The 16,441-nt window shown below is 39.6% G+C and overlaps 1 long non-coding RNA gene across 4 annotated transcripts in view; it reads left to right on the plus strand.

Moving 5' to 3' along the window:
* LOC103562731 (uncharacterized) overlaps positions 1–15,487 on the plus strand; it is a 30,223-nt gene extending 14,736 nt beyond the window's left edge. Inside the window, exons 2-7 of one of the 4 annotated variants that reach the window (XR_011525297.1) lie at positions 2,200–2,398; positions 2,687–2,930; positions 4,569–4,936; positions 5,017–5,206; positions 12,822–13,021; positions 14,336–15,487. This is a non-coding gene — a long non-coding RNA (uncharacterized lncRNA). The remainder of the gene's footprint in view (positions 1–2,199; positions 2,399–2,686; positions 2,931–4,568; positions 4,937–5,016; positions 5,207–12,821; positions 13,022–14,335) is intronic. The other 3 variants (XR_011525295.1, XR_011525298.1, XR_011525296.1) reach the window with 3 other exon arrangements.
* Positions 15,488–16,441: the final 954 nt, after the last annotated feature.

Genomic DNA, 16,441 nt, shown 5'->3' on the forward strand with positions numbered 1-16,441 from the left:
CCACGGGGCCAGCCCCTCAGTATTAATATTTTTATAATGTTATCACAGTTGCAAAACTCATCTCTGGTGTAGCAGGTTCAGACAAGATAAACTGCAGGTTTGACTTTTGTTTCTGTGTGGGAAAGATACACATCACAGAAAGCCCTGATGTGTGTGGAGCCAAGGAAGGCATGAGACTTTTTTGGTGGACAAGCTGTTAAAATAACTGCATTAGGTCCTGATGTCACTCTCCCTAACATCTTGTTATTGAAGTAGTTTTTCTGTATATTGAACTTAGCTCTTTGAAGCAACAGCACTGTGTTATCGTTCCCCACTGAATAAACTTTAGTAGGGAAGTGTCATGTGCCAGGCAACTAGGAACTCTTGCTTTTAAGTCACCATTTAATTCATGACTTTGCTATTGCTCGTCTCCTTGCATTTCCTCCTGACACTCCATTTCATCAATAATAGATAGATCTCTAGTCTTAACACGCTTCCTTTTTATGCACGAAAGTTTTTTTGGCTGGCATCTGCCGATATTCCACCCCAGGTGTTTCTATTTAGGATGATACCATTGTGCGTTGAATAGATACATTTTTAAGCAGCGATAAAGGAGCACTTTAATACATTCTACATTAGGAGGAATATTTAGTTTTTATGCAGTTTTTGAAGATGAAAGAATAGATTTTAAATAATAAACTTTTTAAGCAGTGCATATAGGTTGCTTATTTTCCTCTTTAGAGAGAAGAGTGTTGGCACTGTTGGGGAACTATGTCCCCTGTGTCCTGTAGCTTATAGTTCTGACAAGGCCCTACAAATGTCTGGGGCTAATCAGGCATGAGTTCAGATGTTCGACAAATAAATAAGTAAATAAATATTAATAAGAAGCAGCCCTGGACTGTGATTGTAAATGAAAGCAAGAAAGTAATGCCAATTCTCAAGAGAAAATGTACTAAGATCTTAAAGATTTAAAATTCCAATGAACAGTTGTTTGTCCGTTTTTGTGAGAAGCAAACGTATCTCCATTTGCCCCTTCATATAAGACAGTCTTATTTTTGGCATGTTGAGAGCTTACATTATTTACAGAATGATTTCAGAGAACATTGAAAAGATTCAATGGCTTTTTATGAAGTCTGTATTATCTTTTCTGTGAAGAACAAGGATGTGCATTAAATTAATTACTCTACTGAAATTGTTTTCTTATTTTATTTTCTATACCACCAAATCATTTTCTTATTTAAAATGTTTATGGTGGTCCTGAATGTACAATATGCACACAAGGGAGCTACAATAAGGTGCCATGGCGTGAGAGCTAAATGAACGCTTTTCCTCTCAAAGATTTCACAGAAGTGGATCCCTCTCCTTGTCATTCATTACGCTCAAACAGATCCTTACTTGGGTAAGAATTTAAGCAAAATAAAAGGATCACACACTTGCAAAAATCAGTGTAGTTGGGTTTTCTATTTTATTAATGTTAGAAGTGAATAAGTAGAATGTCATGCATTTGTTAAAAAGCTGTTTTTAAATTTAAGAATTTTAAATAATATTAAATATTATCAGTTAAAACCTAAACTTCAGGCAAAAGCACCAGACATATCTTCTTTTTTAGGACAAGGAGACCAAGCTTGTTTTTTTCTCAATCTGTTTCTGAATTAACTTGGCTACAGAAATCAAACTGTTTTAAGCTGTTATAAATAATTAATCAAAAGACAATGTTCTGCATTTTTTGAAAGTATACATTTTCTCCAAATATTAATGCTTTCACTCCAGAAGAGTAGTCTTTAAAGAGAGAAGCCAAATGCATCTTTAAAAAGCCAAGACTACGATTTCCTCTTTCTCATTAATATGTTCTTGGCATTGAAAAAAAGCATCTAATTTTAGATAAGTTCTTACTAATGGCCTTCACTCCTAGCCATCTATATTTTGTTTATATGTCCATGGCAATGGTTATTTGCCATGTAAGTTAGTCTTTACAAAGCTAGACATTTTTTAAGGTGAAAAATATATTTATCTTTGAGAATTTACATTTTGGATTGTGCTCTTAATTTTTCTTATCGGATTGCATTAATTTTACATTTTAAGTAAAAAGTCTTTCATAAATTGGAAAAATATTATTTGGTGATAAATTGAGTAATTTCTGTAATCCAAATGTTCCAGAGTTTACCAGTTAGTCACTAGAAAGTAAGATCATGCTTTCTTTTAATTCCCCGACTATTATAGCTTGTGCCTCTGCCAGCCTAATCCCTGGAAATAAGACTTCTTTACTTCCGAGCGTTTTCCTGGGTCCTGCCTCGCATCTGACCAGGGCAGGTGGCCTCCTCATCACACTGCTGCCTCTGCTGTTGGCCCTGCTCATGAAGCCACTAAACATATGGTCCTCCAAGAAAGACAACCACCACTGCTGCCTTTCTGATCTCACGTAAGCCTGACCCTTGCTCTCCTCCATCCAAAAAATGAGATAGACCCCTCCCTAACTTCCCACAGCACAACTAAGACCAGGTTAACATGTTAACTAGACTTTATTAAAGGTTTGGGCACCATGGAAGGAAAGTACAACAAAGGCAGTAACTTACTATTGCTATAAAAGTGGTTATTCTTCAAGTAGACAGGACCTCAGATCTCTCATTGGTCCAGCTTCAGGCTGGCTGACATCTTGCCAGGAATGTCTCAGCATAGCCATGACTCAGAGCCCCTTCCAAATTCCTAGGACCAAAGAGAAGATGCTGTTCACCTCGATCTAAGGCCCTAGGTCCTCATTTCTCGCCTCCCATTGGAGCTCATCCAAGATGGTTGACAATGAGAAGATAAACTCTCTTCAAGGAAAACTCCACACCTAGCCAAGAAGCTGTGATTTTGCTTTAGGAACCATTGAAACTCATAACCCTATAACACCATAACCCAACAGAGTTTTTCTGCCTTAAGTAATACCTCATGTGAATGCAGTCATTCAGGTAAGTGTGTGCCAGCCTTAGCCAGTCTAGCTTCTTTTTAGTAGTAACATGAAGTGGAGGAAGAATTGGGCCTGTAAGACCTTCATACCATCTTCTCTATCCTTGTTTTCCATTTCAAATACTCATAGAGCGAGACAGACGACTCTGCAAATATGCAGTCCTTGATACTTATAGTATGGCTCACATCCAGTTTGTGAACAGAAACATTTTCTTAAAACACATCTGTGAAAGCTCTTCTAAAAAATTTCCCAATTTACATTATTAAACCTTAACTTTCCATTCTGAAGCATTTTCTTTGGAAGTTTTTCATCGAGTTCAGGTTTTTCTTCCAAACAATGATTTGGTACTCTTCTCATTTTTCCCTAGGAACAAAGTAACAGGCTTCCTCAAGGACTCCAGCCAGAATGTAGGACTTTCTCTTAATTTTAAAAGTCTTGTGGAGACTGTAAATAGCAGAGACACCAGTGTGAAGAGGGGGCCACGAAGTTTTAAAAAATCTCAAGTTTTAGAATCCAGAGGATCCTTTAAGAAACTACTCTAAAATTCAATGGCTGCCTTAAAACAACATGATTTATTCTCATGAGTCTCAGTTGGGTGAGGCTGGGCTCCAGAGTCTGGGTTGTGAGCTGCAGGCTGCATGTTGTGTTCAGGCCTGCCACGTGTGTCTCATTCTGAGGCCTAGGCTGAGGTTCAGTGGCTACTGAAGCATATTCTTCTCATGGCAGATCCCCTCAGCTCAAAAGCTTACCTCAAGTGCACAAGCACATTTCAAGCTTATACTTGAGCCACGCCCGCTAACATCCTATCTGTCAAAGGAAGACATATGGCTAAGCCTAGTGTCAAGAGGTGGGGAAGCTCACTTAGCCCTCCCCTCCACAAAGCTGTTACACTTCTATTACAGAATTCTATTACAGAGGAGCGGTAATTATGTCTAGTAGTTCAATTTCCTTTCCTGGACCACCGCAGACTTTGCCTAGTTCTCTAACTACTCTCTCTTGTGTCCAGCCTTGCCCCACATGCTCATCATTTATACCTGATTTGGTCACTCCTCTGCTTAAATCAATACTTCCATTACATGAAGAATTGAAACTTTTTAGTAAGACCAATGAGTTCATCCCGGTTAGTTCTATAACATGTTTTATTTCCATTAGTCACTCTCTCTCTCTCTCTCTCCCCTCACCCTCTAAAGCTTTGCTTCCATCTACCTGTTACTTCTCTGAACATCTAAACGTTTTTAAGGCTTGTGGTTTTATGCGTGTTATTTCTTCTCCAGAAATTTACTTTATTTATCAAACAAAAGTTTATTAAATGTCCGTGATGTGCCAGGCACCTGGAAAGATTAGAGGTACGATGGAGAACAAATTAGAATTTGGTCCTTCCCTCGGAGAGCTTACGGGAGAGTGAGGAAATGCACCTGCCCAGCCTTTTTGCCACAGTGAACATGAGTCATCTTTTAGGATGCAGATGTGATCACCTATGCCTTTCTCTGCTTTCCCCAGAGGGAGTTAAGTTTTTCCTTTTTAATGTTCTCATACCACTTTGCATCAGTGCAGCTAAATAATATTTTGAGATACAAATTAATGCTTTTTTTTCTTTCTGTATTTCCCCCTTTCCCCTCCTCCCTATTCTTTGTCTAAGGATGTTTTGGGGAAAGAAGCCTCCTTGCCTCTCCAAAAAACCACATAAAGCCATCGGGACCATTTTCCTAGGTGACTGTAGGAGAAATATCAAGATAAAGTGATGTGCAACCAGCAGGGGAGAATCCAGGTGAAAGTGGTGAAGAACATGGGAGCCTCTCTCCCAGGTGAAAAGAATTTCCTGGCCTGGGGAAAGAAGGAAGAGAAAGAGATCTGTAGGTCCTGGGAGCAGAGAGGACCTCTATGCTCCTTTCGGCAATGCCCTGAATATGATCAGTAATAGTAACAACAATGACAATAGCAACAGCAATGATAATGAGAGCAGCTGACTGCTACTGAACACTGACTATGTACCAGGAATTGTGCTAAGTACTTTATGTTACATTACCTCAATTTTGTCCTCACAACAACTCTGGGAGGTAGGTAATATACATATCTCCACTTTACAGATGAAAATCTGAAGCTTAGGAAATGGAAGAACATCTGCCGGAGGTCACACAGACATGGCACGTTCATGATGTGAATCCAAGTGATGCTGAAGTCAGCCTTCTTAAACATTCACAATTCTGCCCCTCTTCAGTGAGGCCTCCAAGACCAGCTGCCTGGGGAACTCAGGCAGAGAAAGCTATCTGCAGCCAGGTAAGAGCTTCTCGTTTCTCCTGCAGGTCACAGAGGTGGGCCTGAGGAGTCCTGCAGACAGGACAAACAATAAACAAAGATCAGAGGGCAAGCTCTCCACTCTTCTTTCCTCCCCAATTCCAATGACCCAGGTGAGAGGATAGCGGAGAAGGAACTAAGAGTTACCAAGGGCAAATTTTCTACTGGCCTGGAAGATGTGGACTTGGTATAAAATGTAATTCAGCATAATTACAGAAAATAGCAAATATATTTCTTGTGCATACAAATTTGTAAAGGGAGATTTATATCCATTACACAGATTGTCTCTATTTTCACTCTTATCACTGCATTATAATTAGATTATTTCGTGTAGATTATGAACAACTATAAGTTAGGAAATTTCTGTTGTTTGACTTTGTCATCTATACGTAGCAGAGTGCCAGGCTTATGCTGATTGAATGGATTATTGAAATAATAAGATTTGTCTATTACTCTATTTTTCCCCCAGCAAATTCTGTTCACTTAAAATGTTGAAGTCTTTATTGTGAATATAAAGTCAGTTAACACAAATAACTTATATCTCAAATGTCCTTGCTCTTAGAGGTATATTTCCCCTGCCTTTTTTTTTTTTTTTTTTTTTACCTCTTTCTTTATCCTTAAGACAATCTTTTGAGAATACATCAGAGAATGTAACATGAAGACATTTTTGGCAAAATGTTCATTAATCACACTATGTAATTTCTAAGAGCAAAGGGTGCTAACAGACTGTAATGACAATCACTGCAGAATTTATCAAGAAAACAATGGTGATGACCAGAAAGAGGAAATCCATTCTCGGTAGAGGAATGATGCCGGAGAGAACGGCAACAAACGGGCTCAGCAGGAGAAGGCCTTACCACTGTCAAGGGCCAGAAATCCAATCACTGTCACCTGAGAGGAAAATTAGCCAAAGAATCAAGACTCCTCCTAGCATTGAAGCAATGTAACGTAAATCAGAGCTGTTGTCGGTGTGTGTGATGATACAGCGACCCAGTTAGCACGCTGCCCTTCTTAGTCACTTCCTTCCTCTTCCTCCACCTCTTTCTGGTTCCTGAGCTTGGGTCCTGTGAGCTCTCCAATTCTGTAGTCCCATTCATCTCAAGTAGAATTTTTTTCTATTGGATAACTACCAATGTTTACAGCTTTTATTTGAATTCATGGAGAACGATTATGTCAGTAACCCAAAGTACCTGCCTAAACTTACAAGTCTGAACTAAAACTGTAAAGCATTTGAGGAAAAGCACAGTTCTCAGGCTCATTCCTTCGTTCACTCACAGACCATCCAGTCTTCATCTATTGTTTACTATATGTTGGGCTCTGCTCTAGGCGCTGGATTCGCAGATTCGCTGGGAAGACAGACATGTGAATAAATTCTCTGTGCAATATCACGGGCGCTAGAACACAGGCCTTCTACAGGTCCAAGAGCACAGAAGGGGGAAGGTAATACAGAAAAGAGGGGAGGACGTTTGAGCTGGATCTGGAGGAGGATAATGAGTTTGTCAACTGGCTCAGGGAGAAAAAGCCACCTTGGGAAAAAGAACAGCATTTTCAAAAACCTAGTATCATGAAAGAGCATTGTGTATTTACGGATTGGGAAGTGATGCCATGTATTAGGGTGGAGTGTGGGAAGAGAAGAGTGGGAGATGAAGCAGGGAAGAAAGCAAGGCTGTGATCGGCTCTGTATGCTGTACTTAACCATTGAGAGATTTTTACAGATTTTACTGATAGGGTTAGTTTTTGATGGAAGCTAGTTATTCTGTTGGCTACTTGGGCACTCTTGTGAATATGCTATTTCTCTTCTCTGATGGCCAAATGATGCTAGTGCCAGGGTGGGGACAGCTGAACCCAGCAGGAGAAAAACTAGATAGGGTGCAGAGCTGGCTGGTTTCTACTATATAGATCCGCACATGATGGTATCCAGGAATGCTCTTGACTGACTTGGATTTGGCATGTGTGTGTGCATGATGATATTTGGGTCTATAATGGGCTGGGGTGGAGGATAAATCCTGGAGCTCACTCAGGTACTAGAAATTCTTAATTACGCTTGCGCTCACGACTATGCCAACAGAGTTGCCCTTCAGGTTCCCTCGAGACATGAGTAATAGGTGTAATATGTGAACGTTTCTCTGACCTCCCCCTCCCTCAGTAAATGGGGGAGTATTTTAGTCCAAGAGAAAAAGGGAAACACAGAGGAACTGGTGTGAGAGATAAAATCCTTGAAAAAAAGTCCTTGTTAGTTTTTCTCAAAGGTTTAATCTTTTTTCTCGAAATTAGTCAGCATGGCAGAGTGGTTAAGAGCAAACTTTGGAAGGAGATTATTTTAGGCTCTTATTCTGACTCTATCAATTAACAGCTGTGGGACCTGTGGCAAGTCAGGCAGCATCTCTTAACCTAATTTCTCACCTGTAAACTGGGCAAAATAACACCTATGTGCAGAGTAGTAAGAATCAAATGAAGAAATGAGTGGAAAGTACTTAGCATAATACCCATCACGTGGTAATCGTGGACTCCATTAGTCTTTGTGAGAGATTTCCTATCAAGCATCTTTTTGGATCTGATGGTACCAGCTTTGCTTTGTAAATAAACTTTTTCTTGCCTGTTTCCATGTGTAATATGTCCTGTTCATATGTGACATCATCAACCTTTGGCCCTCCTCTCTCTTCTAATGGTTGCTGTAAGGAACCACGAGACTCTGTTCCCCTTTCTGGGCAGCTCCTCTGTCCCACTTTTTGTTTCCATTTTGACACCTTCGTGCCTGCCTCTAGACAGTTCTGGTTCATCAATAATCATGTCTAAGCAGTATTTTTTGACCTGTGAAATAACACGGTAATAATTAATATGACTCTATATTTTGTGTTTCCTCCTAAGAACTGAGATCTTCTTTCATTCTTTTTAAGTTGACTCCTGAGTCACGAACATTAGAAAACTGAAAACAAAGTCTCTAGATACAGGGTAGCGACTAGGCTTAAATACTTAACCATCATACAGCCAATTATTATTATTTTTTTTTGCTGAGGAAGATTAGCCCTGAGCTAATATCTGTGCCAATCTTCCTCTATTTTGTATGTGGGTCACCTCCACAGCATGGCTTAACGAGTGGTGTAGGTCTGCACCTGGGATCCAAACCTGAGAACCTGGGCCACTGAAGCAGATTGTGCAGAACTTCACCACTACACCATGGGGCTGGCCCCCAAATATTATTTCTGACACTAGAAAATTTGACATTAGAATGATAAGATTGGAAATACTTGGCTTGTTATATCTCAATAAAGATTATTTGCATTCAAACTTGCAATCAGGAATTACCTTTAATTCTTTAGGCTTTTTCCAAATATCCAAGAAAAAGCTACCACTTGCCAAAGATAAGTTTTGCATAATTATAATTTAGCATAGAGAAGATGGGATTTTGAATTAGAAACCTAGGTTAAAGGATCATGCATATTCTGGCATCATTTTTGGTTAACTATTAACTTGTCTCTCAGTTCTTCCATCTAAAATGGAATCAACAAACCCTCACTATCTTTTGTTTATAGGAAAGTAGTAAAGCTGAATAAAGTACTATACATATGAAAGCATTCTGACTCCTTGGAGGAAAGCTATTATTTAAATTCGAGGTATTATTACTGGCAATGATAAGAACAGCAGGAATATGCAGACTGCTTAGTTTATCCCTTGACCTTCTATGAGCTTCGGTAGGCAGCTTTGAGGGTTCCTGTACATTTCATTGTCACAGTCGTAAAGCTGACAGGAGAGCCCTCAGTTACATGATGGAGGTGGAAAAGGTTATGCTATTACATGGGGACAGCATGGACAATGTCATGTGGAATATGCTGTAGATAAAGATTTAGAAAACCAGTTTAAGTTCTTGTTGCCATCTTTGAGGTCTCAGCGTTATTCATAACAGGACTACCAGAGTGTAGAATGTGAGGCCTTTTCTACCTCAATTAAAAATAGGAAACTTAGTGTAAGATGTGTGTGTGGGCAGAATGAATAGTAAGAACTGGCAGGGCCTGTTCCACCCTTCCTTCCTTCGTAATCTGATCTATAGTATCTTTTCTATTGTTTTCCAGCACAAATCTCTATTCTTTGTATCTCATAGTGTCTTAATATTCTGGACTTTCAGTGCCTTTATAACAAGTCATTTAGGTTTTAATTTTCTCATGACTCAGTTCAGTAAATATCCCGATGAGTATAAATATCTTTAGCTTTGTGTTGAAATCTTTGTTTTGCTTTGTAAGCCCAATATTATCTTGTAGCAGGTGCAGATTCTGTGTTTTCTGAGTTCTTAACAAACATAAATCCCTAGTGGAGATATTTTTCATTCCCTGAATGCCTTTGTTCTGATAATGATGCTTATAAAACACAGACAGATCCTTCCTAGATTCCACCGCTAAGCATATATTTCAAGAAAAGCCAGTGTTCATCAGGAAGTGGGGAACTGCCTACGGGTTTTTGGAGATACATGCGTACATCTTTGAGTAAGTTTGATCGAGATAAAAGCCACTTTATTTATTGCAACCCTCTGGCTTCAGTGCGGTTCACAGAAAGTGTGTCACACCGTGAAACTGTTCGTGCCCCTTTCTGTGCTCCTAGAGTCATTTAGTTGTTAAAACATAATTTAAAATGATAATTGCTAGAAATGGGATTGTCAGGGAAGCGTTCCAGGGTAGCTTTGAGAATAAATACAGAACATTTATAAGCACACTTTTTAAAACCAGTTTCCCAGACTCTACTTAAGAGATATCCAGGTGAGGGAAAAAATGAAACCAGTATTTTTTCCCATTCACGTAGTCTGCATCATAATTTTCCAGAAGCAAGCGTCTGTTTGCAAATAACAGAATGGTGCCCTGATGCCTCTCTCTCTGTGTTGCTGATGGAAGTAATGATACGGGTGTGGAATCTCAGAGGCTAATGCTTGTTATGTTAATAAGATCACCTCTAGTATACCCTGCAAATTGCTAGACACAGTGACAGATTCTGCCTTTACAACTTTCTCTTGCAGGTTTAGAAAGTTGCCTACCCATCTTAAAGTAAATATAAGCGTAATAAGCTCCTACCAACTATTCAGGAGAAGCTTGTTGGGACTCTCAGACTCATGGGACCGATCTTTAAAGGAGTAGATGGATGCTTCTATCTCTATCTCCATTCTGATCTTGATCCAGAGCTGGCAGCTCACATTTCCCACTGCTGGTAGCCATTTTCTTGTGAATGCCTCTTTGTTGCCTAAAACGCTACATGGCTAAAGCTAAACTCTAAATTTGTTCATGTGTTTATTCTTTACTTCACTTAGTCGATTGACAAAATCTCTCAAATGTTTTTTCCCTCGCTTCCTTCCTCTCTGTCCCCCTTCCTCTCTCCCTCCCTCCTTCCTTCCTTTTATCCATCTGTGCATTTATCCAAGCAGTATATATTAAGAGTACCCTCTATGTGGATCCCTGCAGCTATACAGACATCAACGAGGCAACCACATGATTTTCTGTCTTCCTTCTTTGCTGATAGAACTATTTAAGGGTCTTCTATCTAAATCTTTATTTTCAGTTTCCCTTATCTTTTTCTCGTTGTTTTCCCACCAACTTCCTATCCATCCACATTGTCACCAAATTAGTCTTTTGAAAAACTTTTCTTTGAATACATCACTCTGTGTTTAAAAAGGCCTTTATTGGTTTTTATTTTCTGCAGGAGAATGGAAGTGGTTTGGGGCTGGGGGTGGGTGTGGGGAGAAGCACTTCTTTCCTCCTCACTCTCCTCATGCCGTGCCTGCTGTGTCTTTCCAGTGGATGGCCTCTTCACCGACTTCATCAACTCCCCACCCCAGGACCACTGACGTGTTCACTCCCTTCTGAATAAGCTGTGTGCCTTCCTAGTGCTACGCCTGGCTCATCTTTTTCTAAATCACCCCCCTAGCTATCCTACCAATACAAATTCTGCCTTATCCTTCAAGATTCGATTCAACCTTGATCCACAAGACCAGGGATTGACATATTTTTTCTGTGAAGGCCTGGATAGTAAATATTTCAGGCTTCTGGGCCATACAACCCCTGTAGCAACCGTTAAACACTGTTATAACATGAATGGAGACATAGAGAAAATGTAAAGAAATGAGTGGGGCTGTGTTCCAATAGAACCCTGTGGACATTGAAATGTTACTTTCAAACAATTTTCAAGTGTCATAATATATTACTCTTCTTTAGAATTTCATCCAACTGTTTAAAAATATAAAAAAGCCATTTAGCTCATGGGCCACATAAAAAAGGTGGCAGGTGGACTTGGCCTGTGGGCTGCAGTTTGCAGTCTCCTGTTCTGGCAGAAGATTCTCTCATGTAATTCCTCGTGGTAAATCGTCTGAATCAGGCACTTGGTGTGCAGGGGACGTTTTATATACTGACCCGCACTGCATTTAAGTTCATGTTTATCACCTTTACTCGGACCAGAATCCGTGGAAGCAGGGTCTTTATTTCATAAATTTTCCTGTTTCCTCAGCTTTCATGTAATTAGTGCTCCATGAAACTATGATGCTGTGAGTGATTCAAGCAAGCTCTGTCAGATGAGTCTTTCTGCCTCTGTGTTTAAGTCAAAGTAAATAAGAACATTTTTTTACCAGATAATTTGTTGCAGAATTATCGTCTCTTTCTTTGTATGTGTTCATGTGTGAATTTAAAATGCAGCTTCTTGTAAATTAGAGAAATACGTATGACATACACATATTTTTTTATTTATAATCAGTATAGCGTTAATATGGAAATATTTGCTTCTGTGGCAAATAAAATAAATTAGGAAAACAACATGACGAAATTAGGATAGCAGAAATGGGAGCTTCCAAAATGCATTTTTAGAACCAGGACAGTGAAGGTGACTTCCCTTAAGACCTCTTAGGCTGCCAGGAAACCAGCATTACTCAGTACTCCTGTGGACCCCAGACACTGTAGTTACAGGTGGTCCCGACACACCCCGGTGTCTGTGGTCTGCCCGTGTTCATTGCTGGCAGAGCTGAGGCCACTGAACAGGTCATAGCTATCACGGTCTTTGCAAATAGTGCCGGCCTTCAATTTAAGAAACAGTTGAATAAAAAGTTGTGCATTTGGTTAACTAGAAAGGTAAGTATTTCCAGGTATTAAAAGCATGCCACAGAGGAAGCAAGGCCAGGCACTTCTCCTTTCATTAGCTTTATAACCCTCAGTCTCAAAAAAAGGTGCTACAGATACTCCTCCGAGTAGATGGGGGCGTGGGATGAGCTCTGCAGTTCTTTTGGTTTTTTGTGTTTGTTGGTAGTTTTTCAGGCCAGCTGGCTAAGCGCGGACTATTTCTAGCCTAAAGGAAGCTCTGAGGGAGACCTTGTGATTTAGTTGCTAAGTAAGTATTTCTGCAGATGCTGTTATCTTTAGGTAATAATGCCCTACTTTGCAAATGAAACTATGCATTTATTTTGGAGAAAAAGTTGGATTTCTGAAATCTTGAGTTTTCTAATCTGGGATTCTGTTATTAACCACTGGTGGATCTAAAGATGCTGGCCCTCCTTTGAAAAGTAAGGTATTGGCCTAAATGGTGTGCAAATGTCTCTCTGGCTTTATGACTCTGCTTGTGTTTGAATGCCTCCTAGGAGAGAGAATATCCTGGTTTCTCAGGCTGAATGGAGAAGAGACTTCCTGGTCTAGCTGTGTAGGGTGGAACTCTCGACACACATGAGGTGCAGACATGGGACCCTCTTCATACATAACGGAAGCTACTCACTGTCATTTCGATCACTTGGGCCCTTTTTGCATGCACTTCCTGCTTCTGAGAGGCCTTGCTTATGAAAAGGTAGAATAAACTCTCTGGTTGGTCACCAGTGGTTATAATACTTTAAATAACTCAGATTACTTTGGGTTAAGCAGGATTGAAAAATATTATTTTTCTTGCCCGTGGGAGCAAATCAGGCAAGATTTATTTCTAATCTCTCACTTGCTCTCTTTTCTGAAACTCAGTTTTGTGTCCTTGCTCTCCTCTTTTTTCTTTTCTTTTGAAATCCAGTTTTCTGCCTTATATTAGAGTTGAGCGGTTTGTAGGTTGAGTTGTTTAATCCGGACAAATATGACTTCCTTGGCTTTCTTGATTGTTCTGACCACAGTTATGCTGGCAGAACTGACCCCCCCCCCCCCCCCCGGCCTTCTAGGGTACGCTGTGGGGACACGAGCATAACTGGGGAGTCAGACCTATTTTAAAATACTAATTTCATTGTTGGCTGGTCATAGTAAACTGGCAAAATCATTTCACCTCCCTGAGCCTTAGTTTTCTAGTTTTTTTAAAGACTAAATTAAACAGAACATACAAATAATCTAACACACTATTTAACTCGGAGTAGGAATACAATAAATATTACTTCTTGGCCCCACACCCTCACTTAGGTCTTTTTGCTGTTACTGTTTGCTGCTGTTGTTATAGTCTGGCAGCCGGGTAGTTGTTGATTTTCATGACTAAAATAGTTTTTTACAGTGAGATGCACTTCCAAGAATCTTAGAATTCTTACTGGTTGCTACACCCTCTACCCTCACCCCCAACGTTAACAAAACGTGAAACAAATAGCTATTCTTTTGCATAGTTTTCTTACAAAGAGAGAGCTAGAACTAAAAAGTAGTTAAATTTGAGGCTGCAGAGAGGAAACGAAGGAGGTGGGAGTAGGACCTGAAATTCTTGCTTTTCACAGCGTTAAGATAAGCGTTATAAGAGCATGTTCTCTCCTTGGAATGTCTTATCACCTATTTTGTGTAAATATCCAGAGACATGGTTTGACATTTTGTTTTCTTAAGAAAAAAATCTCACAGAAAATTTTAGGCTGCTATAATTTTTTAGTGCATGGTATGTTGTGCTCCAACATAGAAATTTTAAAAAACAGTTAAATAAAGAGGCCCCCAAATCTATTCACACATAACACCTGACACTAGCTCTTCTCCGTCTTAAATTCCAAAGTGAACTCTCATTTCATGTCAGTGAGTATTGGTGCTTTAGCACAATAGAGATGTTCTCTGACTAGTGATCATTTTCAGTCTTTACGAAACTTGATTTTTTTTTTTTTAAAGATTTTATTTTGCTTTTTCTCCCAAAGCCCCCCGGTACATAGTTGTGTATTTCTTTTAGATGTGGGTCCTTCTAGTTGCGGCATGTGGGATGCCACCTCAGCATGGCTTGATGAGTGGTACCATGTCCGCGCCCAGGATCCGAACCGGTGAAACCCCGGGCCACCGAAGCAGAGCGCGTGGACCCAACCACTCAGCCACGGGACCGGCCCCTACAAACCTTGATTTTAAAGTCTCAGTTCCTTTAAAATTTTGGACATGAACCCACGTGAACAACAACTACCAAAACTCCTCCAACTGGCTTCCATTGCTGAACAGATACATTCCGATTTCTCTGACAAGTAAATGTAAAGTGTACAATGAACCTGACCAGTGCTTTGACAAACATCGTTGAAGTGTAATGAGATCTCTTTACGCTTTCTTTCTTTTCTGTTGTTACTAGGGCTTTCTTGTAAATAAATAAACCGCATTAGTCAGTGTTGAGAAGACATTCTCTCGTTCATTAACTGGGAAAGGTAAATTGAACTTAGGTGCTTTAATTTCAGAAAATTGTTTTGCTAAAATTTTCTTAATTTATGTAACCTTTATCATAGGACACTCATTCGTAATTTTTTACTGTAATGGTATAAAAATGAAAATACCTTTTGAGATCATTACCCTAGTCCATATCTGTTATGGGCTCAGTTGTGCCCCCCAAAATTCCTATGCTGAAATTCTAACCCCTAGTACCTCAGAATGTGACTGTATTTGGAGACTGGGTCTATAAGACGTGTTAAGGTAAAATGAGGCCGTGAAAGTGGGCCCTTATCCAAAAAAACTGGTGTCCTTCGAAGAACAGAGGGTTAGGACAGAGACGCACACAGAAGGAAGACAGTGTGACAACACGGGGAGAAGACGGCCATCTGCAAGTCAGAGAGAGGCCTCAGGGGACATCAACCCTGTGGACGCCTTGATCTCTGATTTCTAGCCTCCAAAGTCGTGAGAAAAATAAATTTCTGTCGTTTCAATCACCCAGCCTGTGGTACTTTGTTATGGCAGCCCTAGCAAATTAATATAATGTCTTAAATTTGGCAATAATACTGTCTGACAGAGCAAGAATTTCCTGTGTGAGTCTTTCCTTCTGCAAAAATTATCTTTAATTCTTTTTAAAATAAAACCAAAATGTGACTGGCAAACTTTCTGTGCATAAGTATATTAAATATTTTTTTCTGTATGGACGAATATTCTTTTTGTTTTACTTTTTTTTTATCGCAGTAACAGTGGATTATAACATTGTATAGCTTTCAGATGTACATCGTAATATATTTTGAATTCTGTGTAGATTACATCATGTTCACCACCCGAAAACTAATTATGGTCTATCACTTCACATGTGAACCTAATCACTCCTTGTGCCCTCCCACTTCCCCCTTCCCCCTTCCCCTCTGGTAACTACCTATCCAGTCTCCATTGCTATGTGTTTGTTTGTCATTGTTTTTATCTTCTACTTATCAGTGACATCATATGGTATTTGACTTTCTCTCTCTGACTTATTTCCCTTAGCATAATACCCTCAAGGTCCATCCATGTTGTCGCAAATGGCCAGATTTCACCATTTCTTGTGGCTGAGTAATATTCCATTGTGTATATATACCACATCTTCTTTATCCATTTGTATGGATGAATATTCTGTAACTCAGACATGAGACAAATCAAATCAACCTTTGCCCTCAATTGTAATGAATTAAGGAGATCTTATTGAATAGTCCATCACACAGATAATTTTTACAAAACTGGTTCTAGGACAACATCTTCCATATTCAATCAACTCTTAAGTCTTGTTGTTTTTACTACTTTTCTTATAAAACACTGCATTTCATTACCTTATTTTTCCCTTCTAGTTGTCACCACCCTAGTGAAGACACCAATGTCTTTTCTGGGCTCATCTAATAATTTCCCAAATGTCCTCACCTATGGACCCTCTCTACCTCCAAAATTCATTACACAGACACTAGTTATAATTATGACATGAAATTCTTTTTGTGGCAATATTCTTCAATAGTTTCCCATTATCTACAAAATAAAATCTAAACTCCCTTCACAGTACAATAGCATATGCTTCATGATGTAGCCTCTGCATACTTGTTCTGCTTTGTGTCGCTCCTCAACCTCAACCCTTGTTTTACTC

This window comes from Equus przewalskii, chromosome 13 (genome assembly GCF_037783145.1).
Source record: "Equus przewalskii isolate Varuska chromosome 13, EquPr2, whole genome shotgun sequence".
NCBI classification, from domain to species: domain Eukaryota; kingdom Metazoa; phylum Chordata; class Mammalia; order Perissodactyla; family Equidae; genus Equus; species Equus przewalskii.